This window comes from Cyprinus carpio, chromosome B25, assembly GCF_018340385.1.
Source record: "Cyprinus carpio isolate SPL01 chromosome B25, ASM1834038v1, whole genome shotgun sequence".
In the NCBI taxonomy this organism is placed as follows: Eukaryota; Metazoa; Chordata; class Actinopteri; order Cypriniformes; family Cyprinidae; genus Cyprinus; species Cyprinus carpio.
Genome location: NC_056621.1, coordinates 5039604 through 5066432, shown reverse-complemented (window position 1 = coordinate 5066432; position 26829 = coordinate 5039604). Strand labels below are relative to the sequence as shown.

Genomic DNA, 26829 nt, shown 5'->3' with positions numbered 1-26829 from the left:
TATTGTGCAGGGCAAAGGAAACCCTGAATCAGAGTCTTCAAGGGACAAACAAGCCCACGACCATTACACAAGTGAATACATTTGCTTGATTGTGCTATTCCTCAAAGAGGCACAAAATCACTTTCACAGACTTTTAAATAAAATGCTCCCTCCTGGTGGAATGGCCTGTGCCCAATTTTCTGCCACTTAAATGCTTAAATATACCCTAATTTTTCGAATTTTAGAAGTCGGGCCGAAAATCAAAAAACATAAAAAGGTTTTACAATCATGAGAAACCACGGTAAGTTTATGAGTTGCACCAACCTGCCATTTCAGGGCGTATCCAGTGTGTATTTACACTGTTACAAAGTTCATTAGCTACAGGAATTCAACACTGACTGTCATAATTATCCATTTAAAATCACTATTATCAATAAATCATTTACCAATACCAAGATTTTACCGTTAATGGGTGAAAGTATGGTTCCAAGAAACACTCGAAAGCTGTGGTTAACTTCAGGACATTTCCTGTCTTCTCTTCTCTGTGACCCACTGCTGTTCCCCCTCTACGCTTGGTCTCTCAACTGAGATGTAAAAGCTTGTGTTGCGTTGCTGTTATTCAAGCATTCGCTGCCCAATCACCAATCGAGATTCTGCCTTTGTAGTATTGTGTAGTTTACTGTTTGACACGTCCCATGTACACTTTTACAGTGCGAATATCGTCTCTATCGTCGATTAGTTCCGCTCTCACATCGCTCTAGTCCGAACAGTTCACATACGTCCACGTTTACTAACAGAAGATTACCACATTACATTTCAATGTGTCTCTACATGTATTTTTATGACGTCTATTTTTAATACAAAGCCAGCATTCTGCCTGAACCATGAACAGAGCAAAATTATGTTATCAATAGCATAAGAATCTGTTCTTTTGTCTTTTCTTTTTTTTGCTATAGCGGCCTAAAATAACTTTCCTGCAAATAAACATAAGATAAACATCCAGTGTCCGGCCTCTAACGATCTTAGTTCCTTCTCGAGCTTGATTATTTATATCATCACTTAAAATTATTTGTGCTAGTCTAACACGAGAAAGAATTCATATGGTACACCTTCCTGTTGATTGACAGATTCTTGGAAACGCAAGTCTCTTAGACTCCAGTTCAAATCTTATTATATGAAAGGTCTTAAAAAATAATGGCTCGTCTGTCTGCCACCGTAATTTTCTCTTTATTTTGCAGAATTTATATGTCGGTAATAGTAATAATCATTGTATCCAAATACAGCTGGCCTGCGTGATGTCAAAGCTGAAATTGGCTCATTTCCATTAAGTCCACAATCTTTCATGTCACATGATCCTTGCAGAAAACATTCCAATAAGCTAAACCAGCTATGAGTGAATTGTGTCGTGGAAACATTTATTATTATTATTTCATGATTATTGATTATGAGCCATGCGTCTTCGGTAAGAACCGCTTAATAGTGTGTGTGAACAGACTGAGATAGATTTCGTTCCCTCCCACTCTTGTGATGAATTATAGCATGAAACTAGTCAGAATTTGTTGCACATAGAATATCTTGTGTTAAAATTTAAAGTTACTTCAACGTAATTGATCAAAGTAGTATTTTATGTGTACTACTCAAGTGAACAAATGTCCTTTGTTTTTTGTTAAGTCTTAAACTGTCATAAAAAACACACCATTTAAAAACACCTGAATATAGTTATTTTATGAATCTTTGATGAATAGAAAAATTGATAATATGACAGAATTATTCATAGAGAATCTTGTGAGCCTTGTTAAATGTCTGTCCCATTTTGATCAAATGGTTATTATATTTTGATTTTTGTTTTAACAGTAATTCATATTAGTTATGCCTCAAGCACAATATTATGTTTTGTATTTCAAAGTTAAATGTTAAAAGTCGAGAGTTCGAGAGACGAGAGAGAGACGAAAAGACGAGACAGGAGAGGAGAGGAGAGAGAGAGAGGAGTGAGAGTTGTATGGTATCCTGCAAAAAAGTCTGTAAAGAAACTCTGATTTAATATCTGTTTGTAATATATGCGTTTTTTAACCGTGTTGCTGGGGGTATCTTGAATCAAGGTTGGTAAAATAGTTGCTTGTCGCACTATTTCTAACCAAAGTGGCAGTTTCATAGAACAAATCAATATTTCTCATCATTTGCATTGGATGATGACTGCTTTAAGCTCGTCATTGAGTGATCTACATGTTTTGTTATCATTCATTAACTGCACATCTACAGCACTGTGATTATAAGTTCTTTATTCTTTCTAGTATTACGATAATTTTGATTATTGCTTAGAACTGATACATTTTCACATTTACAACTTATAAACCTGCTCTTCATAAAAGAATTTAATAAACCATTAAAAAGGCAATGGATATGGTTCTTACAATGTGGTTCTGATCAGCTCTCGGCTGTAATTTAGTAGTTAGCAGGGTGCAGCGCGAGTACAGCACACTACACATAACAACAATTGTCAGCTGACGATCCATGGAAACAAATCATACTTAATTTCATGTCAGAGATACCATTTCGTCCTCCTTCCAGTGTATGGTCGTATTATATTCAAATCTAAATATCTGTGTTATTATTCTGCAAATACATCAATACATCATAATAATGGAAACTGCTTTTGTTGTATAAAGTATTCTGGTTTATCCTTTTGTTTATTTAGCAGGTTCCAATTGTATAGTACAAAAAAATGTAATTTCATTATTTTTGCAAACAGTCATAACAACATGCATAAACATCATTCAGTTGCATTGTTACGTTGCATCTGTATAACGCAATAAGAAAAATATGAAAAGATCACAGACTTGTTTTACTAACAAGTCCAGTTCTCTTTCGGCTAAAACTAGGCTCATTCACGGGCGCAGTACAGTTCAATTCCTTGTCATTTGTTTTGTTTGGTGTTTCTGTTTCTGTTTGGTAAGTAAAATTCTGTTCATAAGTGATACCTTGGGCCTCAGTTGTAGTACATTTTGTATGTAACTTTTTTTTTGGAAAAAATAATTAGGCTATTAGTTTTCTGGTATCTCAACAATTCAAAACATTTTAAGGGCTGCAAAATGTTTAAAAATTAACTCCATTTGACACCCCATGAAAGAGTTCAAAAAGTAAATTAGTGTAAACAATTTGTGTAAAAACATTAGCCCCTTTCCCCAGAAGAGAGATGGACCCTGACACATAATCGACTCTTTTGCTACTTCAAAGTGCATATTTTCTCATGCATTAGTCATTATTCTGCCCGTTTTGTTATCCGTTCTCGGTAAATTATTTCACCTTTGTGCGTTTGATCCTCAGTTATTTCCAATTAACGCACTACCAGCATCGGATGAGAGACGAATTCAAACGAACTTTGGTACTGAACTGAAATTAATCAACCTTAAATTGACTGAGCCTGATCTTAACCTTATTGCTCCTTGTGTAGAGCTGCTTTACATCGGAACTGAATGAGTTTAAAAACATTCGAACAGCTGAATTGACAGTGTATGAAATGAAACTGAACCAAACGTTAAACTATAAATGAGGGTGAATAAATGATAATATAAGTGCTGCTCTACAGCTGCTTAATTAAACTGCATTCATTTTACAGCACGTATACACTGCATTGTCCGGTTTATTGATGTGACATTCTTATATATATATATATATAGATATTATATATATCTATATCTATCTATACTATATACTAGATATTAGAAGATAGATATCTATATTGGGCTGTCAAATGATTACAACGATTTCATCACATCCAAAATAAAAGTTTTGTTTACATAATAATTTGTGTATACTGTTGTATAGCCTTGTATATTATAAATACCACACACATGAATGTTATATTTAAGAAGACGTATGTTATGTGTATAATTAAATATATATATAACTATATAAATTAGCTTTTAAATACTATTACCTATATACATAGTAAATATTTTCTAAATATAATAATTTATGTGTGTGTTAATTTATATAACATAATAAATATACCCCTGTACAGCCTAATAATTATGTAAACAAAAAACTTTTATTTGGGATGTGATTAATTCGTCCTGGATGTTATTTACCGCTAAATTTCTTTATATATATCATATATACTTAGAATATATATCTAATATCTATATATATATAGTAATATATATTAATTGTGCCCTTATCAACGATGGCAGATTCCCAGCGCCACTCTTTCACCGGAAACAACACACGGCAATAATACTTTTGACCTTCCTTCCGGTGTGGCTCCCCGCCCCACGAAGCCATTTGGTGCGTCTTCCTGGACAAACAAAAAGGGGGTCTAATCTAGACGCCAATCAGACACATATAATAAAATTAGTCTTCAAATCATACCGAGAATCAAAAAGTGCGGCGTTGATGAACAGTTGGCAATATGATAGGCGCGGGAGGCGGGACAACAGGTACCACCAGCCGCTGGCCCGTATTCACAAGAGCAAACATTTGATCTAGCTGGCTACCGAACCGTTAGCGAAAGAGTGAGCAGTGAAAGAAAGACTTCAGTAGGACACTAAAGTGTTGTCACGAGTATTCACTAATTGTCGTATTATAATCCTTAAGCACGCGCAGAAAGGCGCGACGCCTGTTAGAAAATATGGACCGTGTGTCTGATCTGCAAACTGTCGCAGCGGACAAAAAAACAGGCCAAAAAGCCACGGTTATTACGGAGGACGCCGGATACCTTTATTCCAAACGGAATAATGAGCAGGAATCGGCGCACGCCACGGTAAGACAGTCTGTTTTAGTTGAAACACTTGAGTTTATATCACACAATGGTGATGTTGATACATTTACAGCTGCATAGATTTCAGGCTCTCGGTGTTGACAGACGCTCATCTCGAGCCTGTTCATGAACCAATCGTGTTACACATTACAACCACGGGTTTGTGCCAAAATCATAACACAGTCATTCCCTTTTAAGTTAGGTGGGATATGTCTCAAAACCTAAGTGAGCATCGGACACAATATTTATCCCGTCTAATACCCCAGAATGCAGTTTTGAGAGACAGCTGGTGTGTTTCTCTATTGTTTAGTTTCCCTTTTCCAGCAGAACGCCGGAAACCGGCATTCTGCCCCCATCCACCTGATTAGCATTTATACAATAGTATGCAATCTTCACACTGTTTTTTAGAGCACTTGACAATTTCATTCAACCCAACAAAAAAGTGCTGCACTGACTGCACACAATTCCAAGTTTTCGTGATGTGAAAGGGTGCTTCAGACACATTATGGACTTAAGTGCACTCAGTGGGTGGAAGGAAGAGCGTTACTGGGTATCATTTAAGTACACATGTTCAGGCTAAGTGAGTAATCAATACTTGATATTTATTGTGTAATGTTAGAAGACTGTCAAAGACCTCAATCAATACTGTGTGAAGATGCACTTCTCAGATCTTGGTTTGCTGCAGGCAGTTTTGGATGACACACCCGGGTCTGGTGCCTATAATAAGTGTGAACTGAAGATATAGATCAGGTGGAGCGTTAGACCGATGTTTCATCCCAAAATTAAAACGATCTCATAACTTACTCACCTAATCCAGAAACCTAGATGAAAGATTTAATAGAATGTTTTTTTTTTTTAATAAAGCTGATATTTGTTACACTCCTTCGCACTGAAAGACATGTGGCTAAAACGTTGGATCCTTCTAAAAGTTCTCAAAGAAGACATTGGTAAACATAATAAACATAAATACAAAAAATAAAATAAAACTCAATTATCTGAGGTAAGACCATCATTGCTTTAATATACGATGAACAGATTTAGTTTAGCACGTTTTGTTTCACATTTAAAACGAATTCATCAGTGTTTTTTAGGAAATTTTCTTGAATCAAAGTTTGGGTTACATTAACTTAAAGTTAAGGGTCGGAGCGCCTTTAGAGGTTTTATAAAATATCTTCATTTAGAGTTGCAAAGTAGGACTACGCAATGGGTTTGGAATGCCATGAGGGTGATGTCAATGGTGACCGCTTTTTTCATTTTTGCACGTGTACCCTCCCCTTAAATATATATAGATATCCAAAATGTGCAAATTGGAGGAACTACTGTTTCTACTAAAGAGTCGAATTTGTTGGGTTTTCCCTTAGATGTTACGTGGACTTTCCTCCTTTCTGTAAACAGGAAATGGAACATATAATGCCTTCTTCCATCCCTATAGACACCCCCACCACCCGGTACCTCATGCTGTTTGAAGCAAAGGAGAGTACTGGTGAGTCCACAGAGCCCAAATGACATGTGGCTTCTCCTTTATGTATTTTTCTAGTTCTTCATTACAGCAACCAGAAATTTCACAAAGTTTCCAATGCGATATGTAAAGCTTTGAAACTTAGATGAACTGTTTAGGTTTACTTCTTGCTTTTCTCCTGCTTGCTTTCTCCTGCCCCGGTGGTGATGTGCTTGAGTCAACCGTCTGACTTAATGTGACCCTGTCAAGAGGGGTGTTAATGGGTTGAAGTATCAAGATTTCAAGTGAGTGTGCTGTCCTGGAGTTTGTTTTCCTCGAGCCTGATGTCCCAACACGTGTTTGTCGGGAACTGCCATGTAGGGTTGGCCGATGTCTACAAATTTGGCATCGGACAATGTTTACGATGGACGATGACATCAGCGGGGGCGAGCGGGGGTGTTGGGATTGGAGTTAGGGGGTGTGCCTAAAGCGTGAATCCTTATAAGGGAAAACAACTAATGATTCCTAACAACCGTGTCCTAACACCCGGAGCAGTGTGGCGCGACACCATATACTATAGAAGCACAATGATCTATAATCGAGATTAATTTAAGTATATAGCCACTTGTTTCTTCAAAAGCGGAAGTAGTGCTATGGGTGAGACTTCCGTCTACGTAGCCGCTAATAGGTGAATAGACGAGTCAGAATAACAATGTGCAGTAAACGGTAAAAACTGTTTTGCCACATAGAAACCAGTGTTTCATAATTTTTTTTTTTTTTTAGGATCATATAAGTGATTACATAAAAGACTATGATAAGACACACCAACTTTGATCAATATCAAGCAAGCCAAATGAAACTGTTGTTGCTAAACAGCTAAAAAAATAGCAGGACGCAAGATGAGACCGGAAGCCACACCCATAGAATTTTATCCCCATGGCCCAACGCCCATTTTTAACAACAAGACAAATGGTGGATAGATCAGTCAATAGAACTTCATTATAATCAGTGAGAAGGGATCGGTCACATTTTTGCGCCCCTTATCTGCTCTTTTTCCCCCAAAGCTTCTAGGGATAAAATGGATTTGCATTGCAGCACTAAAAATCACTTACAGTAGCTCTGGCTACTAAATTTTATTTCAAAAATGCCTATCCCGTATACAGCTATGAATCAGGATGTTCCTTCAATCTTTGCTGAGCTTTCAATGTTGTTACGGGAAAGGATGAACGCTGATTGGTTTGGTTCTTGTCACATGACATGCGGTGCACTTGCGGCAATTCTGAAAGTTTAACATGTTTTTCATCTCGACGCGAAAAACAACAAAATGAGCGCATCGCACGTGCGACCACAGCGTCGTTACCACGTTGCTTCCATGTTCCTATGAGCACGCCCTGCCTGCGCGTCTTCATTTGAAATAACGAACTTGAACTCGCAACAAGAAGCTATATGTGAACACGGCCCTGATGCTGTCTACATGGATGCGGCGCGTCGTTGACCAACCACAAATCCTTGACACATCCACTGCTGCCGCACTCTATTGACACAAATTTTGACTGATTTTCAACAGTTGTTTTGGTCCGTGTCCAGTGTCCGCCCTTCTTACGCTGATGCCGCGTCACGCCACAACTGTCACGTTGGTGTAGACACTGTGTAAGCGCGAGTGCCTGGCGGACAGTGGGGGGGGGTTGCCTTATTGTGCATATTTCTCCGTACACCCTGACCAACATCTAATCTTGTCTCACGTGTGGCACGTCTACTGGCCGCTCCCTAGCCTAAAACAGCGGATGTGGCTATTGCGAATCTCGCGTGCTCGTGCCAACTCCCCCGTGGGGTCAGGCTTCCACCGGGGGGGGGGGGGGTCGCTGCTGCCGGCTCCCCCTCGTGATGTCTCTGTCAGCCATCGCACCCTGTGTGCCCGTTAATCTGGTCCTTGGGCTGCCCTGATCCAGCCGCAGAGAAATCACCAGATCACGCTAGTGGGAGTAGGGCACAGACCTGCAGCCCTGGAAGCCGGAGGGTCGGCCGATCAACGGCACACACAAGTGAGGGGTGTAGTTTGATGAGCATAGAAAGTGGGAAAACACCAGCCAGGACACGAGAGATGTATGTTGCCATGTTCAGTAAGAACGAGATAAGAAGTTGTATTGGGGCATGATAGACGTGTGAGAGGGGTGTACAAATGTACATATCCCACCAACTTTTCTAGTGCACCAGGATCTCGTCACATCATTTAGTCCATTAAACCCGACCTGCAAGCAGCCAAACTCCCCTTAACTCCCAGTTAATAGACACCCCACCCAACATTTTAGGTTTTCGATAATCTGTTGCACTCGCAATACAGAAGACAAGGTCTGTTTTAATTCAGTAATAGCCAACCAACTTTTTTAAAGCCAATGGACCCCTAATTGAAATGGACCATATTTTCTTGTCTTAATGCATGTTATTTCGCTGTCCAAAAGTGTGGTTTTCTTAGTAATCTTTTGTATAAGAAATACCATCTCAAAGCTTTTCTTAATGATATATTCCCAGACGTACACCCATTTTTCACACCCCCGTTCCGCCGACATTCAGGCATCTGGCTCCACTTAGCAATTCCCAATAGATCAAGCAAGTTCCACCCGGCGTTGTTCCCAATTAATATTGATGTTTCATTCAGAAGCTTGTCAGATTACAGAGGTAAAAAATAGGTTTCGAACAGTTCCACGTTAGACTTTAGAGGCCTCAGACCATCTGGCTGAAATTGCAATATCCTAGGGAGATGTTCTAATTCATTTACCTGTCTTTATGAAATGTATCAAAGTGCAAATTCCTCAGGTCTAGACTCAGACTGACAGTCTGGTGGATTTGTTAAAATCATAGTTTAGTATGGACTATTGCGTTTTTTCAGATTTTAATATTTGTGAAATACGATACACACAGTGTGATTTGGTGATGTTTCACAGTTCTGGCAACAGCCACTAGTCAGTTGGAAGTCATGAAAGGTGATACATTGTGGAAAATTGTTTTGGATGGTATTGTGTGTAGTTCTCTTATTAAACCTTGAGCCTCAAGAGCCAATAACGACGTCAAGACAGCAAGATAGAATCAAAAAGAATCTCAAAAATACACCAGTCGACAACCGTCTTGAATAATCAAAACTAATGTTATAATGTCTTTCTAGTCTTCATATTTGCGTGGTTTTTTTTCATTGAGTTCTCTTAGTTGGCGCTGACTAACAGCAGCAGTAATAGAACATGTATCAGATCGGAGTCACCATGATCGAGCATCACCTTCAGAGGACAGGGAGACATCCTAGTGTTGACGCCGGAGACAGTCACTCGTACATTCCGGTCAGATTTCTGCCATTCATATTTTTCTTGTATTATATGCCGAGAATCTATTTTCAAACTTTGGGGGGCGAATTTGCTGTTTACGGCATTTGTTTTATACATTTGCGTGCTTTCTTTATAGTGTTTTTAGCAGGAACATTTAATGAAGATCCCCCCCCAAAAAAAGTGAAAATAACAGTAACAAGAATAGTTAAATTGCATTCAGTAGAATTTAGCTGATAAAATATTTTTGCACTTTCTCTACAAAACATTGTACTCAAACCACTCTGAATGAAGCACTTAATCCATTATTTATTTTCCCACGTGCCATACTGTGTGTGGTTTGAACTGTCATATGCAAAGGGAGCGGGAGGCCATCAAGGATTTTGTCTTTCCATTGGGAAGCATGGTGTAGCTGTATGGATGTGTTTTTGACTAGACCGGGAATAAGGACCAAAAGATGTGATGATTCGCTCGACTAATTATTGGTTCTGTTTTCCTATCCACAACCTGAGGATGATGGAAAAGAAGGAATGACACTGCGGATTTTGAATCATCTCAACCCAGGGCAGATAACGGCATCTATCATTATTTCGGCGCAAGCACGGTTAGCACAACACTTTAAGTTGTTTCACATACCTCGGAGTGCTTTTATGGTGGTATTGGAGATGCCAGATTTGTTGGCATATATACCAAGCAAGAGAAAAGATGAGAGGAGGTCATTTTTAAAGTTTAAAGTGGCTTTTTGTTTTTTTCATCTTGTTTCTTTTCCCGAAAAACATTTCCCCTCAACCAAAAGGGGTTTAAAAAATTTTGCCTTTTGCCTGCTTTTGGTTTTTTTTATTAATCTTTTTTTTTTTTTTGGTCTTTTTTGCCCATTCAGACTACACATTTTTTTTCCCGGGATGTGGTTTTGATTTAAAATTTGGGGGTTGGCCGGAAAAACAGGTTTTTTCCTGGGTCAAAATTTTTTCGGTGGTGGCTGCCCGCTGGTCTCCACACACAGCAAAGAGTACCCAGACCCACATGATCCCAACCCCCAATATTGAAAAAAAAGTTAAATTTAAAAAAATACAAAGAACGGTTTTTTTTTTTTTCTATCCTATTTATTCATGAAAAACGTCACGTCAGGTAGATAGTAAAGAAAGCGAAAACTTTTTTTACTGAAAACATCATCGATACCAAAGTATATTTGAAATGTAAAAGGTATCAAATTTATCTTTTTGCAAATTATGCAATTAAAATTCACCTTAAAAAATTACGCACGGAACAGTTGCTTTGTGTTTTGATCTAGTTTCATCTCACCCTTTAATTTTAAACAAAATGTTTTTTATAGATTACTCACATTGTCATGGGCCCTATACAACTGTGGATTTTTAAGGTAATTTAAAACACTTTTGAAAAATGGGTAAGCACATTTACTTTCTTTTTTAGATGTTTTGTTTTTTAAGTAAAAATGATTGTTATACCCTTTCAGACACTGGGGGGCAGACCGATTTTTAACCATTCATATAATGAAAGGGCTAAAAGGGAGTCTTTGGGTCGCATGGGATTTAGGGGACGTGTTGTGTGGGAACCTGGCTGTTGGGACATCGCAAAGTTTTGTCAACACACCACAAAACCTTATAACGGATTTTTTTTTTTTTTTTTGGGTTTATTTTAAAAGTTTTCAGTTGTGTGCGGAGCTTTTCCCGTTGTAAGAGAAAAAAAGGCAACTTTTTTTTATGCACACACCCCGCGAATTCAGCAAAATATTCTCCAAGCACCCCGGAAACATGGATTCCCGGCCCGGTTTTGGGTCATTGATTTTTATAGAGGGGGAAGGGAAAAACAGAACTAAGACGGGGAGGCGCCGGGGGGGGAGGGGCCTGTGTGTCTCTCCCCTCCTGTAGCCGCTTCACTCACAAAACACAATTACCATCAAATAAGGCTTTGGGGGAAAAAAACGTTTTTCGGCCGCCAAAAAAAAATTTCATGTGGGAAAAACCCCAAACAAAAAAATTTAGACTGCACTTTTTTTTTTTTTTTTCCATTGTAAAAAATTCCCCCTAGAGGAAGATACCTTTCTGCTTTCAATTGTTTTTAAAGCTGTACGAAGGCTAGGGGTGGGCAGTAATTCAAAAACATAAATTTTCGCGATATAATTTCCTCGAAAAAAAATATGAAGAGTTTGAAAATGTTCATTAAGTTTATGCGCCAAAAATGAAAAAAAAAGGGGACTCATTTTAATCATGCCACACGGACGTTTATCCCCCCGGATCAAAGTTCAAAAAGCCCCCGCGGGGGAGCTAACTAAAACAATGGTTTAACCAGTCTTGAGCTCTAAACTCGCTGTGGATCGGTGAAGTGCGCTTTTAAAATTTCCCCCGGAAAAAAAAGACCAGTGATTTAAACTGTTTAAAGCCAAATAGGTTGGAAAACCGTGTGCAAAGAGACGTAGAAAACTTTTCAATCCCACGTCGCCCTCATTTTCCCCTGTATTTACTGTAGTAACACTCATGCACCATGGATTGTGGCAGAAATTTTGGATATTTCCCCTGAATTTTTTTACACAGTATGATTTAAATTTTAAATATGTATTTGTGATTAAAATCTGTTGCATTTATACTGTGTTTTTAACTACTGTTTTTCAACAAATAGGCACCCAAAAAACCTTAGTTATATTTTTTCCCTGGATGAGGTGCTATATGTGTGCTTTTTAACTGATTTTTCAAATTTTAAAGGAGTACTATGGGGAACCCAATGCTTTAAATTAAAAAAAATAAAACTTGGGCAAATAAAAACCCTAAAAATGAGTTGCTCAATTTTTTTTTCGTATGCTGATTTTGATAATAAAAAAGATTTACTCGCATCCTAATCAAACTACTTACAAATGTGCATTACTAAGAGACAAAAGGGGTATTAATTTAATATTATCAGGAAACCCCCCACCTGTTTCTTATTTGAAACAATTCATCATAAGCATGCCAACGAAATACATTTTTTATTTTGATATTTTTTTTGTTAAGGAAAAATTAAAGTTGGTTTCTAAAACTTTTACTTTGGAAAAAAATCGTCTTTAAAATCAAAAAAAAAATTAAATTTTACATTTTTCGTGATTAATCGTTTTTGACTATATAAAAAAAATCATACGCCCGCCCTAACGGGCCTTCGGCCTGTGTCACAGATGTGAGGAACTCATTGGGAAGATGCTAGCCTTTTTGTGTTTTAAAATCGAAACCCGTGACGGAATTGGTTGCCGCCACTATGCACACTTCACGGGTGAATCGATTTAAACTTTGCCAGAGACATTTATTTAATCCCCACAATTGTGTCAAGCAGATTGTCCAAAAACGGGGTAAAGTTAGTTTGCTGAACTGGGGTTTCACGCCTTCAAAAGTTTTTAAAAATTTTTTTTTAAAATTTATGCCCCCAAATGTGATTTAGTGACAAAAATGCAGTATTAATATTCTGTTGTAAAAGTATTTTTGCAATTAAAAAAAAGGAGTTTGTGTTTTTGTGAAGATAAAACTCCAGTTTGGGTTTGATGCAGTGAGAGTTGAGTTCAGGCTCAGTGATCCTTCTTTCATTTCCTTTCTCCAACAGGGGCTGCTTCTGGCTGGGCTTTCCGTGAGAGACTGAGATCCTTCATACCATCTGTGGGTTTGAGGTTATTCAGGTTGGAGTGGTAGTCCCTCTCTCTGTCCATAATGTAGTCTGGCTCCAGCCAAGTCAGATGGGGGAAAATTTCTATTCACTGCACTAAGGCTGCTGCGATTAATCAGTATTTTAATCTAGATAACAGATATGTCACCTTTCTTGATTAGTTAAAAAGAATGCAAGTCATGATATTGGCGGCACGTTATTTATCTTGTAAATAATTATCTGCATTGCTAACAAGTCTTCATGCTTGTGGTTGCCAGATGTGATAGCTTTACGCCCCCAAACAGCTTTCTCCCTTTAAGGATACACTTTCGTCCACGGGTTTATTTAATTTGTGCCATCTGGCAAACCCGTGCAGTGTCACTGTATGGAGGAACAAGCGCTGATGATGATATGGAAAAACATATGAGTTTAGCGATCTCCCACAGCGATATTCTGCTTACATGAAAGTGGCGTATAGACAGTGTGTGTTTTTTCACAAGCCAATTTTTACGTTGGTGTAATTAAGGATCTATTGTAATGTTTCAATAATGGATCTATTGGTTTGAGAATAAATGCGCTTTTAACTACCTTGGTGAACATACAATGGGGGACTTTATCGTTAAGAGTTTTTTAAAGTGTAACCAGTTTTACCGTGTTAAATGGCCCTGGCGTGTTAGTTTTTTATTTAGTGTGGTGTTACGCTCTTGGAGTCAAATGTACGAGTGAGATCTGAGTTGTCTTTTTCCTCCCCATCCATATCGAACAAAAATTCTCACTTAGGTTAAAAACTGTAATGTGATACAGCATGACAAAACAACTAACCCAAACCATGAGCCTGTGCTTAACACATAGTTGGTTTAAATGAGTCCGTGTATGTCAGTGGAGGTTGGTTAAAAGGACACATGAAATGGGGTGGCTGTCCCCCCTGCTGAATAAAACAAACACAGAATAAAAAAATGCTAAAACCAGGCCCTGAACTGGTTGACTGATGTTTCGTTGGTCCCCCCCCACCCCCCCCCCTTTTTGCTGGTCAAGCTGGTCAGAAGGCTGGATTTTAGAGGGGTGTTGCCCACTCCTTAGCTGGTCAGGACTGGAGACCATCTGGAACAACAAACTAAAACCCAGCTTGAACCAAGCTGGGAGAACCAGCTTAAACCAGCTAAGCTTTAGCTGGTTTTAGCTGGGGGGGTGGGGGTTCAGCAGGATAGAATCAATCGTTATTAATAACCGTGATTATATTGTAATCAAAATATTCGTGATTATCAGTTTAACCATTAATCGTGCCAAGCCCTAATTCACCACTTTAAATCACTGCAGTAAAACAATATAAGTTTACGATCTCTAGCCTGAAAAATAAAGGCAGCACAATAATCAAGTGCTTAATCAACTTCTCAATTAACTGGAAGGTGCTGGTTGGAAGCCTTCCACAACAAATTTCAAAATTGGCTGGGCAAAAGCCTGTGTCCAATTTTGTCTATTCGAAAAAAGAGGGGAATATAACTTTTTAAAAATAAAAGTTTTCACAGTATTTTATTGCAGAGTCATGTTTCTCTGTATGCTTGGTCTTTTAGGGATTCTGTGTGGGTTTAACTTCCCTCTCTTTAATGCAAGTCGGACTACTGCCGTACTTGGTGGACTCTGGGCTTCAAAGATTCCTCAGGACAGGCCTACCTACAGACGTGCTGCTCAATGTGAGACTTGAACACATGAACACACACACACACACTTTCTGACTCTGTATTCATTACTTCATTCACATATTTTCTCTCCTCCTTGGAACTTTTGTTCTTGCTCGGACTCGGGTCTGTCATCATTACCTAATCGCCTTGTTATTAGTTGTGAAATAATCACACTGGGGATGCACTTTATATTCCGGTACAATATAGAAACAAAAATTGGATAAATCATAGACTGTATAAAAAACTTGGACATAGTATCCCGTAACGTCACCCGTAACTCCTGAAGAGTGTTTTCCTGAAGCTCAAAGTCAGCTTGGCAGCGCATCAACCCCACGACTCTCCCGAAATAATCGAAAACTTAATTATTACGCCCTTAATTATGCAGAACTTTAAGGCTTAATATAATTTAAATGGAGGAGTTCTAAAAAAATTCACCCCCCCTCACAGTTGTCCATGAAGGGCAAAAATTAGCTATATAGACCAAAATCATTTTGTTGAACCAGGCTCGTAAATATGTGTTTTTTTTTTCTGCTGCTAAATTTGGGGCAATTTTTAACATGGGGAGTCTATAGGGACTGACTCACTTTATGCAGCCAGGTCGATGAATTGCAGTTTTAGTCACTTCCTTGTTGGCTTCAACGAGAGAGAGCGGGAGTTGCTGCTCAGATAAAAATGTCTTTTTCAAACTACTGAAAAAGAATGTGTGCAGAACCCAAACCCACGTGAAAGGTGCGATTCTTAGCTCAAACGTGTTTGGAATATGGAAAGGGGTTTTTGAAATATGGGTTGTTTTTTGGCTGTCTGAAATGTGCAATTCGACCACTACTTCCTTGGCCATTGACATGTGATCTACTCAAAGAGCGTTTATGATATCTCATCAGCATATTTTTAAGACAGTATGACCTAAATTTGTAGACATTTGAAAAGTACACACACTACTGTAACTGTATCATTCAGCATGATTGAGGTCAAAGATTGTTACTGTTCTGAAAGGACTTTTTATGATTACAAAGGAAAGCTGCATTCATTTAATCAAAATACAGTAAAACCAGCAATATTGTGAAAAGTTACCCGTTTAAAGTAACTGTTTTGAATTGTAAATGTATTGTAAAATCAGATTTTATCTGCAACCATCACTCCAGTCTCAGTGTCACATGATCCTTCAGAAATCATTCTAATATTCTGATTTGGTGCTCGATAAATGTTTCTTATTATCAATTTTGAATGTTTGATTAATATAAAGATCACAAAACTGCTTTTTTTTTTTTAAATAATTTTTGTTGTAACATAAATGGTAAATGTTGCCAGTACTGAGTATGAGCAGCAGCAATTATTTGAAATAGAACTCTTTTGTAACATTATACGTTTCTGTTTTGGAACTTTAACATATGATTATACAGGTTGCCATTGAGTTGTATTATGCGAGAAACAGAATAACAATCACAGGAACAATAGAAAAAGGAGTAATAGTACAAATAAGAAAACAAACAAAAGGTACCTTTTACACTAGAGGGCGGGTGACTAATAGCTCACACCGGATTCCTAATAAATCACATCTTAAGCTGTATTTGTACTAAGCTTATACTGCAGGTGATAAAAATGGACAATTAAATCATAAATAGCTATTATTAGTATGGCAAATATAACTGCTGGAACTGTAGCTCATCTACCTTTACATACACACTGAGATTGTGTAATGAAGCTCTGTGGGTTCACATCGATGCGACACCGGGTATTCCCTTCACAGCACCATTTCCTATGCCGAGAGCGCGCCCCCATTCTGTAGTGATGGATCTGATCACGCGCACCAAAAGACGCTGTGCGAGAGAGCTGGGACAACCTGCAGTACAGGAAGATGAAAAAAAGATCCTGTTTCAGGAAACTCACAATTGCCCCACACAGGAAGGAGGAGAGGAGGAAGAGGTACATCAAGAGGATGGCTGAGCATTGTCTTTGATTCTTCTGTCCTGTTTCTGCTCTTTTGTGATATTCTATACTGCAGAAAACAGGAAAAGACCATGACATGTTTTTTTGGAGAGCTCGTGTGTGTGTGTAGGAAGCAGAGCAGTACCTCTTGCAGATGGGCACGGTGAACAGTATGGAGAGCTCTCAGTCTGTGCCCTCTATGTCCATCAGCGCCAGCTCCCAGAGCTCCTCGGTCAACAGCCTGGCCGATGGCTCCGACGACAGTGCGGAGATGGCCATGATGCAGGAGGGAGAGCAGACAGTCACGTCTAACAGCTCCATCATTCACCGCCCCACTGTATGTAAACGAGGCTGAACAATGTACAATCTTCTGAAACGGTCTTTTCCTTGACATATTTCTAATTGTCCATCTGTCTCAGGCACGTGATAATATTTACGATGACCCATATCAGCCAGAGATGGAGTCTCCGCAGCAGCCCTCATCGGCCGCTCGGAGGAGGGTGTGCACAGGAACAGAGACCATTTCGCCACCATCCGCACAGCCTCTCTTGTGAGCTCCTGACTGACCTGCAGCTCAAGTCCATATTTTTTCTTAATATCGGAAGTTAAGACAGACAGCTTTCTCTTTCTCCCTTTCTTTGTTTCCAGGTGACCCGTCAGATTCAGGAGCACGAGCAGGGCTCAGCTCTGAGGGAGCAGATGTCCGGATACAAGCGCATGAGGAGGCAGCACCAGAAACAACTGCTGGCTCTGGAGAACAAACTCAAGTCTGAGATGGATGAACATCAGCTCAGACTGGACAAAGAGCTGGAGACCCAGAGAAACACTTTAGCAGTGAAGCAGACAAGTTGAGTAAGAAACATCAGGCCATCCTGGAAAAAGAGGTGAGAAAATAAAAAAGATTAAGATACTAGACCTTTCTCAATCCCTTGTTCTATTATGTGCAAGAATGGGAATATCACATTCTTACAAAGGTTGCATGTATTTGATCAAAAATACAGTAAAAAAAATATTAACTTTAATATATTTTTGTGGACACTGTCTGATACATTATTTTTCATTATTTTTGGTGAATAGAAACAACAACATAAATGTTTTTACTGTCACTTTTCATCAGTTTAATTCATCCTCCTAGATGAATAGAAGTATTAATTCCCCCCAAGTTTTGAATGGTTGTGTTTATATATTGTTTTTTTCCAGATTAAAGCTGCACAGACGGAAGAGAAAAAATTCAACAGCACATATTGAACCAGCAGAAGAAAGAACTCAACAGCCTGCTGGATTCCCAGAAACGCCAGTACAGGCAACGCAAGGAGCAGCTCAAGGAGGTGTGCTGTCAAAGAGCCAGCTCTCCTTATGGCTTCATGACTATGAATTCAGAGTAACTCTGCTTGATGTAGCAAGAAATAATAAATTGGTCAAACTGTTCATGTCTTTTGCATCATATTCCTCAATCCCATTCCTTCTCCTTAACTTGCTCTTGTCACCCTGAAATCCTTTACTATGGCAACAGGAGCTGAGTGAGAACCAGTCCACGCCGAAGCGAGAGAAGCAGGAATGGTTGGTGAGGCAGAAAGAGTGTATGCAGCAGATCCAGGCTGAGGAGGAGGCTTCGTTGTTACGGCGACAGAGGCAGTATTATGAGCTGCAGTGCCGACAATATAAGAGAAAGATGCTGCTCGCGAGACACAATCTGGAGCAGGACCTGCTCAGAGAGGTTAGACAAACACATTAATGAATGCTTTTCCCCTTTCCTTTCTGCTTTCTACCTCTCTTTTTTTCTGTAATCTCATGCTATATCTTGATTTGTCCCTGTAGGACTTGAATAAACGTCAGACTCAGAAGGATCTGGAGTGTGCTATGTTGTTGAGACACCACGAGACCACTCAAGAGCTGGAGTTCAGGCAGCTGGGGCTGGTCCAGCACACTCGGGCCGACCTGATCCGAACTCAGCACCAGAGCGAGCTGGCCAATCAGATGGAGTATAATAAGCGGCGTGAGCAGGAACTCCGTCAGAAACACGCTGTGGAGGTCCGCCAGCAACCCAAGAGCTTAAAGGTGAGGGGACCTTTAGTGTTTGTGAGATGTACACAACAGGGTTGGACTATATTCAGAATTTTTATGACTAAAGGCCTGTTCACACCGGGACGAATTTCGCGCGCGATATTCGCCGACGTTTAAAACGCCTCGTGACTAAACAAAGGGTGCCAATGTGAGTGTGCACACCGATGCGAAAAACGCCACGCGTAAAAGCGTTATTTTTTAAAAAAAACGCCTCGGGTTCGTTTTTTTTGGTTTGACGCACCGCGTCAAAAACTATACGACCAATGAGAATGGCGTTTTTGCACACGTGTCTGGAGCTTCTGAAGTTACAGTAAAACACAACTTGGGGGCGCTCAAACACAAAACTGTCTTGCTGAGCACACATACGTAACGGCGAAGAAGATATACGCCAAGTAGCGTCTACACTGCCGGGAAGAAATAAGACGAAGAAGATGCAAGGCAAGATGAATGTAGAGTTGCTGGTCTCGTTGGTGTCGGAACACAAAGAACTATATGACAAACGCGACAGCGATTACAAAAATCTTGATAAAAGAGAACTAGTATTTCTAGTATTTCTGTTTTACATTAAGCGCCATCTAATGTCAGGGAATGAATTTGCATGTTCACTCGGCTCATCGTCAGCGAAATCGCTTGGGTGTGAACACAAAAAACGCGTTGAAAAACGCTGGCGAAATAACGCGCACCGATATTCGTCCCGGTGTGTACGGCCCTTAAGAATGAATGCAATGAATTGCAAAATGGACAGATTATTTCCTAGTTATTATTATTCTAAGGTTATTAATCACCATCTAGAACTTTGCGCTTAAGAGCATTTTGGGAATGTAATTTAATCATTATTTTTGTCCAGTGAATTCTATACTTCATTCAAATGCATTCCAATGCATCATGTTTGTTATATGAATTCAGACTGAATTGGAATTGAAAAGGCATTCTGAATTCAGATTTTAGTGTCACACAACTCTAATGTTCACTGACTGATGTTTGTTTTTGGAAAAGAGACATGTTTGGCAGTTGCAAGCATGAGATACCACAAGGAACTTCTGTTAAACTGAACCATCTAAATGACACCTAATCAAACATTCTAGTGATGTAAATACACACCAGAGGAATAGCTTATGTCAAGTGCTCAGGTATGTTTCTTGGCTCTTTGTTCTTTCAGACGAAAGAGCTCCAGATCAAACGTCAGTTCCAAGACACCTGTAAGATTCAGACACGACAGTACAAAGCCTTGCGCAACCACCTGCTGGAGACAACGCCCAAATCAGAGCATAAAACCGTACTGAAGAGGCTCAAAGAGGAGCAAACACGTAAACTGGCCATCTTGGCTGAGCAGTATGACCATTCCATCAAAGACATGCTGTCCACACAGGCTGTGAGTAAGGCAAGGAGAGACCTTCTTTAATGCTTTTTCACTTTCAGTGGTGCACAACCACAGAATGACATGCAGTAGCCAGAATGAATAGTGCATGTATGCAAACACATATTTGAGTTAATGTCACATAAACCAGTCAAGAACATTTTTTCCCATTCCCATTATTCTCATTGGCTTATTGTAAAACTATTTTTAATAGTATTATAATACTAAGTCTGTATAATATAAAGGCAGTAATTAGTAGTGCTTTTTAGTAATGTATTCATTTATTTTTTACATCACAATAATGTGAAGAAAAAACAACAACTAATGGACCTAAAATATGCTTAATTTTCTTTAAAAAAAAATAAAATTGTGTTTATTTAGATTTTGAAGTGAAATATGACGGGAAATTTGACGGGTGGTTTTCCCACTTAAGCCACAGTTCCTGTACCACACTGGACCTAAATCTCTTTATTGGCTGCTTCTCTACTGATGTCCTGCCTCTTTGTTTACCCAACAGTTGCGATTGGATGAGACTCAGGAGGACGAGTACAGAGCGCTGCGCATGCAGCTGCAGCAGGAATTGGAGCTGCTGAATGCCTATCAGAGCAAAATAAAGATGCACACAGACACGCAACACGAGAGAGAGGTCAAAGACCTGGAGCAGAGAGTGTCTATACGGAGAGCTCTCCTTGAGCAGAGGGTGAGAGAGAGAAATGGGTTGAATATTCCTGAATGAATTGGTTATGATGGCAAAAAACCTGTTCCAAACCTAATGATCTGCTTTAAAGGGATAGTACATTTTGTCATCATTTACTCACAATGTTGTTCCAAACCTGTACCAATTTCTGTCTTCTGCTGAACACAGAAAATAATATTTTGAAGAATATTGGTAACCAAACCATATCTGGCCCCCATTGACTTCCATAGCATTTTTTGTTCTTTCTCATATTGTTTTCATATTAAACTGTGTGGTTACCCGCGTTCTTCAAAATATCTTAAATGTTCATCAGAAGAAACTCACTCTTGCAGGTTTGGAAGAACTTGAAGGCGAGTACATGACAGAATTCTCATTTTGGGAAACTGTTTTCAGCATTGATAATAATATAAACGAAACTTAACTCTCAATTGATTTCAATAAGATTACACTATAATCCTGTAATAAGCATAAAATGCATAGCCCACTTTTCTCACTCTTTTTCTTTCGGTCACCTTCTTGCCTCTCTTCAGATCGAGGAGGAGATGTTGTCTCTGCAGAATGAGCGCTCTGAGCGAATCCGGGCTCTGCTCGAACACCAGGCTCGAGAAATTGAGTCCTTTGACTCGGAAAGCATGCGCCTGGGCTTTAGTAACATGGCTTTGAGCGGCATCCCTGCTGAGGCTTACAATCAAGGTTACCCCAACCCTCCTTCATCCGGACCCGGGGGCTGGCCGTCCCGTCCCGTGCCCCGCTCAGGCAGCCAGTGGAGCCACGGTGTCCAAAACTCAGCGGCGCCACCCTCTTGGCGCAGTCAAAACAGTACAGCCGGCTTCAGCCAAGGGGAGCAAATCTCCAGCCGAGAGAGGGATTTAGACGGCATGGGCGCCCGTGGCTTTCCAAGCTCTCGCTCCTCCACCTCGTCAGCATCTTCGTCTTCGTCCTCGCACCATCACCTCCGCTATATACCACAGCAGTACCACCACCACCACCAGAGCACGCCACACCTGTACCGTGAAAACCGAGAGAGGGATTGGGGAGGAGGAGGAGGTGGTCACCACCACTCGTCTTCATCCTCCTCTCATGGCCACTCGCATCACATTTCTTCCCATACCTCTTCCCAGTCCCTTGCTCTCCTCCCTCCACCTCCTCCTCCTCCACCCATCTCCCTTTCCTCATCTTCTCCTAAATCCTCCTCCTCCTCTTCTTCCTCTCAGAGTGGCTATGGAGGAAGGGGCGAGTGCTTGGCTGTGAGGGGCCCCAACCTGATGGCTTTGAGAAACAGTCCAGGGCCACTTCGGAGAACAGCCTCGGGCGGAGGTGCCGGCGGGTCGGGCGCAGATGGAGCCTTGAGCCGAAGTACGTCGGTGACATCGCACATCTCCAACGGATCCCACCTCTCCTACTCGTAGAGGGTCAGGCAGGAAGTTCAGATGGTGCAGGCGAACGTTTTGAGGAGAAAAGGCCTTCACGTAGCTCATTTAGGAGTCCAACTGGAAGGCAGAGTGGAGAAACAGTATTTAGATGGGCACACCTTTACTTACAAGAAGATAGATCTCAGGGTTTTGGGATGATGCGGGAGGGCTCAGGGTTTAGATCAGGAACAGGAAAGACGAGAGATGTACTGTAACGGGAGCAGAACGCTATGCTGTTGAGTGTGTGGGAGGGAAGAGATGAAAATAACATTAGTGGTGCCAATACTGTAGATTGGGCTCATCCTCAGCCAGTTCATTTTAGTTTAGTTTTATTTTTAAACCGTCAGACAGAACCATTGAATTCTGCTTTCATGTCCAGGTTTTTTCTTACACATCTAGGTTTAAGTTTTAAGATTTAAACATTAAAAGACTTTTCTAAGATATTATTTAATGCTTAATCCTGGATCATATTAAGCTGAATTCGTTTAGTGCAATTCAATTAAAGACTGGGTTTATTTTTTAAGGAATAGCTTGCCAAAAATGAAAAAAATCTGTCATTTATCTCACTCTCACGTTGTTACAAGCTACATATTTCTTCTTTTTTTTCATAGAACACAAAAGGAAGATTTTAAAGCAGCACTTTTTTCCATGCAACAAGTTCTGTTAAGATCTAAAATGGACAAAAAAGCACCATAGAAGTAGTTCACTTGACTTCTGTGCTATGTTCAGAGTTTTCTGAAGTTGTCCACCTGCTTTGTTTGAGCAGACTGAAATTGAAAATTCTTTAGAACTAGTACATTCGTGCATTAATCTTTTTTGCAGAACCAAACATGGGCTTTATCTTTATCTCTTTTTTTTTTTTTTTTTTTTTTTTTTTTTTGGAGATGTGAACCTACGTTGTATGGAAAAGAGCTGCATTAAAGAGATTTTTCATAATTTATTCACCTGCATGTCATTCCAAAATTTTGATTATTCTTTCTGTGGAACATAGAAGATATTTTGAGAAATGTGTTTATACATGGGAGGTCAGTAGTGACCAGTATTTGAAAAATCTTCTATTGTGTTCCACTGAAGAAAGTAAGTCTGTAGGCTTAAAATGACAACTTTTCATTTTTAGGTGAACTCGCTCTTTGAGCTCTTTCCTCTTTTGTGTTCCACAGATGAAATATAACAGCATATAGGTTTGAAATGACACGAGCGTGGGTGAACAATGGCAGAATTATTCATTGACTCTGTCTGATGAGTGTATCTTGATTTTGAGCCAGAGGATGACGAGTCGTACTAATGTCAGTTTTACTGCTAACGGGAGCAGAGTGAACGAGTCGGATGCAATAGAAGGTGCTGTAGCATGTTTCAGGGAGAAGAGGCGTAAACTGAGGAACTAAAAGGGTGATTAAACTGATTTTTGTGTAATTATGTAGATAGCACTAAAACAATACTAAAAGAACATCTCTCAGTGATGGGTTTTTTAAACTACATTTGTATTTGAGGTAAGGACAGGAGGCAGTATTTTTTTTTTTATGATTTTTGTATTCTGTATTCTTTTCTTTTTTTTTAAAAAAAAACAATGTCACATGTCATACTGCCATCTAGAGGCTCAGCTGACCGAAAGCAACTCCGCCCACTGTCCTTATAAGGGCAAGCTGCCATTTAAGTTGCAGTTGGTTTTAACTGGGCTATAATTCAGCATCTGTTTTTAGCGTAGGCATGATAAAATTACTTTTAAAAAGAGATTGAACCTGGCTGGGTTAATAAGCCATTTCCTTGACTGTGTAAATATGATGTAAATGTCAAAAAAAAAAAAAGAGGTGGGTTACAAGTTTCCGTGCATGAGACTGATGTACAGAGACCATTTGTATACAAACATACACAACAGACGTTTATATATGACTTTGAGTATAATATGTGTGTATAATACATCACCTGTCAAAGGTTTGACGGCGAAAGTCGTAAGATTGTTTCCTGTTCAACACTTTTGATCTATATTGTACTTATACAACATATGTATATACAAGCAATAAATCTTATATAGGGTAATAATAATAGATACTGTCATTATTATTATTATTACACCTACTACTGCCGCTGTAATATTTGTGTTGTACACTAATTTTTAACTTTTTTTTTTAAGACTTTCTTTTTTTTTAAATCAATGCTTACCACTAGGTGGGAAATGTTGGCAGTGTCACAGTAAGAATTTTAAGTCTCTACATTTTAGATTAAAAAAACAAAACAAAAAGGACTACCTATCCCAGCATTCCTTGTTACATCTCAGGGTAGGAGTCTGTTGTGCAGTGCGTTGTCAGGAGAGTAGTATTTTAGAGCCAGTATTAAACTTGTACAGAACATTTTAAGAGATTTTAGCTGTATAGAACATTTCTAGACGACTGTAAAGTGTCTCAAACACCCCCCTTCGATCTAGGTTTTTTCCCTCCATTTTTTTTTTTCTGGAATGCATTAATTTTTTTGCGCATTTTGAATTTTTATGCACAAAACGGACTCAAGGCATCACAAGCTGTTTACATTGACAACCAAAATCTCCAGCACACCATTAAAAACGCAGTGAAAGTCGAAGCTCAATTTTAACAGTAATGTTATATTTTTCTTTCGGGAAAACCGAAATCTTTTGTGCTCCCACACTGCCAGCTCTCTGTAGACACCAGCGTTCACTCGGACTCTCCCTTGGCTCTCCTGAACCGAGGAGACGTGCAGTACCTCACTCCCCTGTGCCTGGCTGATCACCTCTTACTCTGTTTTCAGTGTTCATTCCCAAACACGTTTTCCTCCCAGCACCGCATTCCCTTATTTCTTTCCTTACTAACATCTATGGACAGAAGAGGAGAAGAAAAAAAAAATGGGCAACCATGTAATGTGTTTACAGCATCACATGCTGGATTCTTATTAGTGTATCCTCTTGAGGGGGTGTTTCAGTATCTGGTGGTAGGAAACTTAAGGTAAATGTGTTAAATTGCTGTTATCGTCCTGCAGTGTTTGAAGAACTGGAGCTGCAGGGGTCTGGAAGAGTGTGTGTAGCCCGTGCCGAAATGTATTGCAAAATTGTGATGCTTGAAAGGGCGATGGAGAGCTTGGTTGTTCAGGGAGCTCAGAAAAATAGGCCAAATTACGTTCAGGTGAAATGACTACAGGAGGACTCTTTAACACATGGGCTATAGAACTTGTACAGAAAATTATTAACAAGTCATTAAAAAGGATTCAAACAAAATGATCTTGTGTGATCTGTCTGCACTAATGCACATTTTGCTTTTAGGTCTAGCCTGTTTTTTGAATGGTGAGAGTGCGCACTGAAGGTAGAGAAAAGACCGTTTCCATAGAGACGGGGAATCCTGAATGGGAATTACTGGTTGCTTACAAAAAAGCACATGTTGGTTCTGGTGTAGGGCTATTTTTAGCCCTAGTTACAAAATGATTCCATTCAGTTATAGGATTTTTTTCAGTTACATTCTGTACAAACAGTAAGATAATTCTCAGCTTGGAACATCAACATGTGGCTTAAAAACATTTATTATTATTATAATATTCCTTTTTTCATTATTTTAATATTCCTTTTTTCATCATTTTATAAACAAAAACTAATGTTCCCACAACGTTGCATGTTTTTTTATTAATTTATTTTATTTTTTGATTAACCTGACTTAATGAACTAATAGAAAAAAATTATCAGTGAATAACTTCACTTAATATATGAACTTGTCCAGTGCTCTGTAATGGTTGTGTTCAGGTTTTTATTCGCTAATATAACCCTTCATTTTTAAATCTAAATTAAAAGTAGTTGTAATGTACATTTTATCAAAATAGACCACTTAACACAAAATAAACTAATGGCCTACTGACTGTATATTATCCCTTGAATATGCATATTTTTGCAATTCATGATTTTGATTTGAAGCGTTTCTAACTGATTGACCTATAAAACCATGGTTAATGCACAGATAGAGAGGATCATCCCCCACGCTTTCACAGTGCTGTCACTCCCTGCGGTCCATTCGGAAGGGCTCATCCCTATGCCCTAATCCATTCAAAGGGTTTACCCTCCGGAGTGAGAGGTTTGAAGGGTTGAAGGGTGTAAGGGACCAAACAACTGTTTCTTGAAGTTCCCTTCTGCGTCATCATCACGTGCCCACGCGGAGGCGCCGTCTTCGACCCTCCAGGTCTTCGAATGAGCTTCATTGCCAGCTATGTTTACACATACAAGGAATTTGTTTTAGGGACAGGAGCTCCACAGTGCAACAGAATGACAGTGACAACAAGACAGGAACGCACCGATTGTCACGCGGCTGATTTGGGCGGGGTCAGCGTGGTATGTGGTGCGTTCAGTGACAGCACAGAGCGCGCCAATTGATAGTTTTCACGTGACGTCACACACTCACAGGAACGCCCACCTGGAGAACAAAACGAAGCTCTGCTACACTGACCGCCAGTTATTGTTACCCAGATTGCATTAAGTAGTAATGTAGTAAAACGCAAACATTAAAAGGTGAAATTCAATAAACTCCTTATTGATGATGTATATTTTGTACAGCCAAGCATATGAACGTAGAATATAAACGCAATGTGCAAAGTTTCACGTT

General features: G+C 39.5%; 2 pseudogenes; one reads left to right on the top strand and one right to left on the bottom strand.

Annotated features, from left to right (window-relative positions):
- Nucleotides 1-26829, bottom strand: part of LOC109045640 — a 638390-nt pseudogene that overhangs the window by 449656 nt on the left and 161905 nt on the right.
- On the top strand, nt 17130-22392 carry LOC109069952 (annotated as a pseudogene).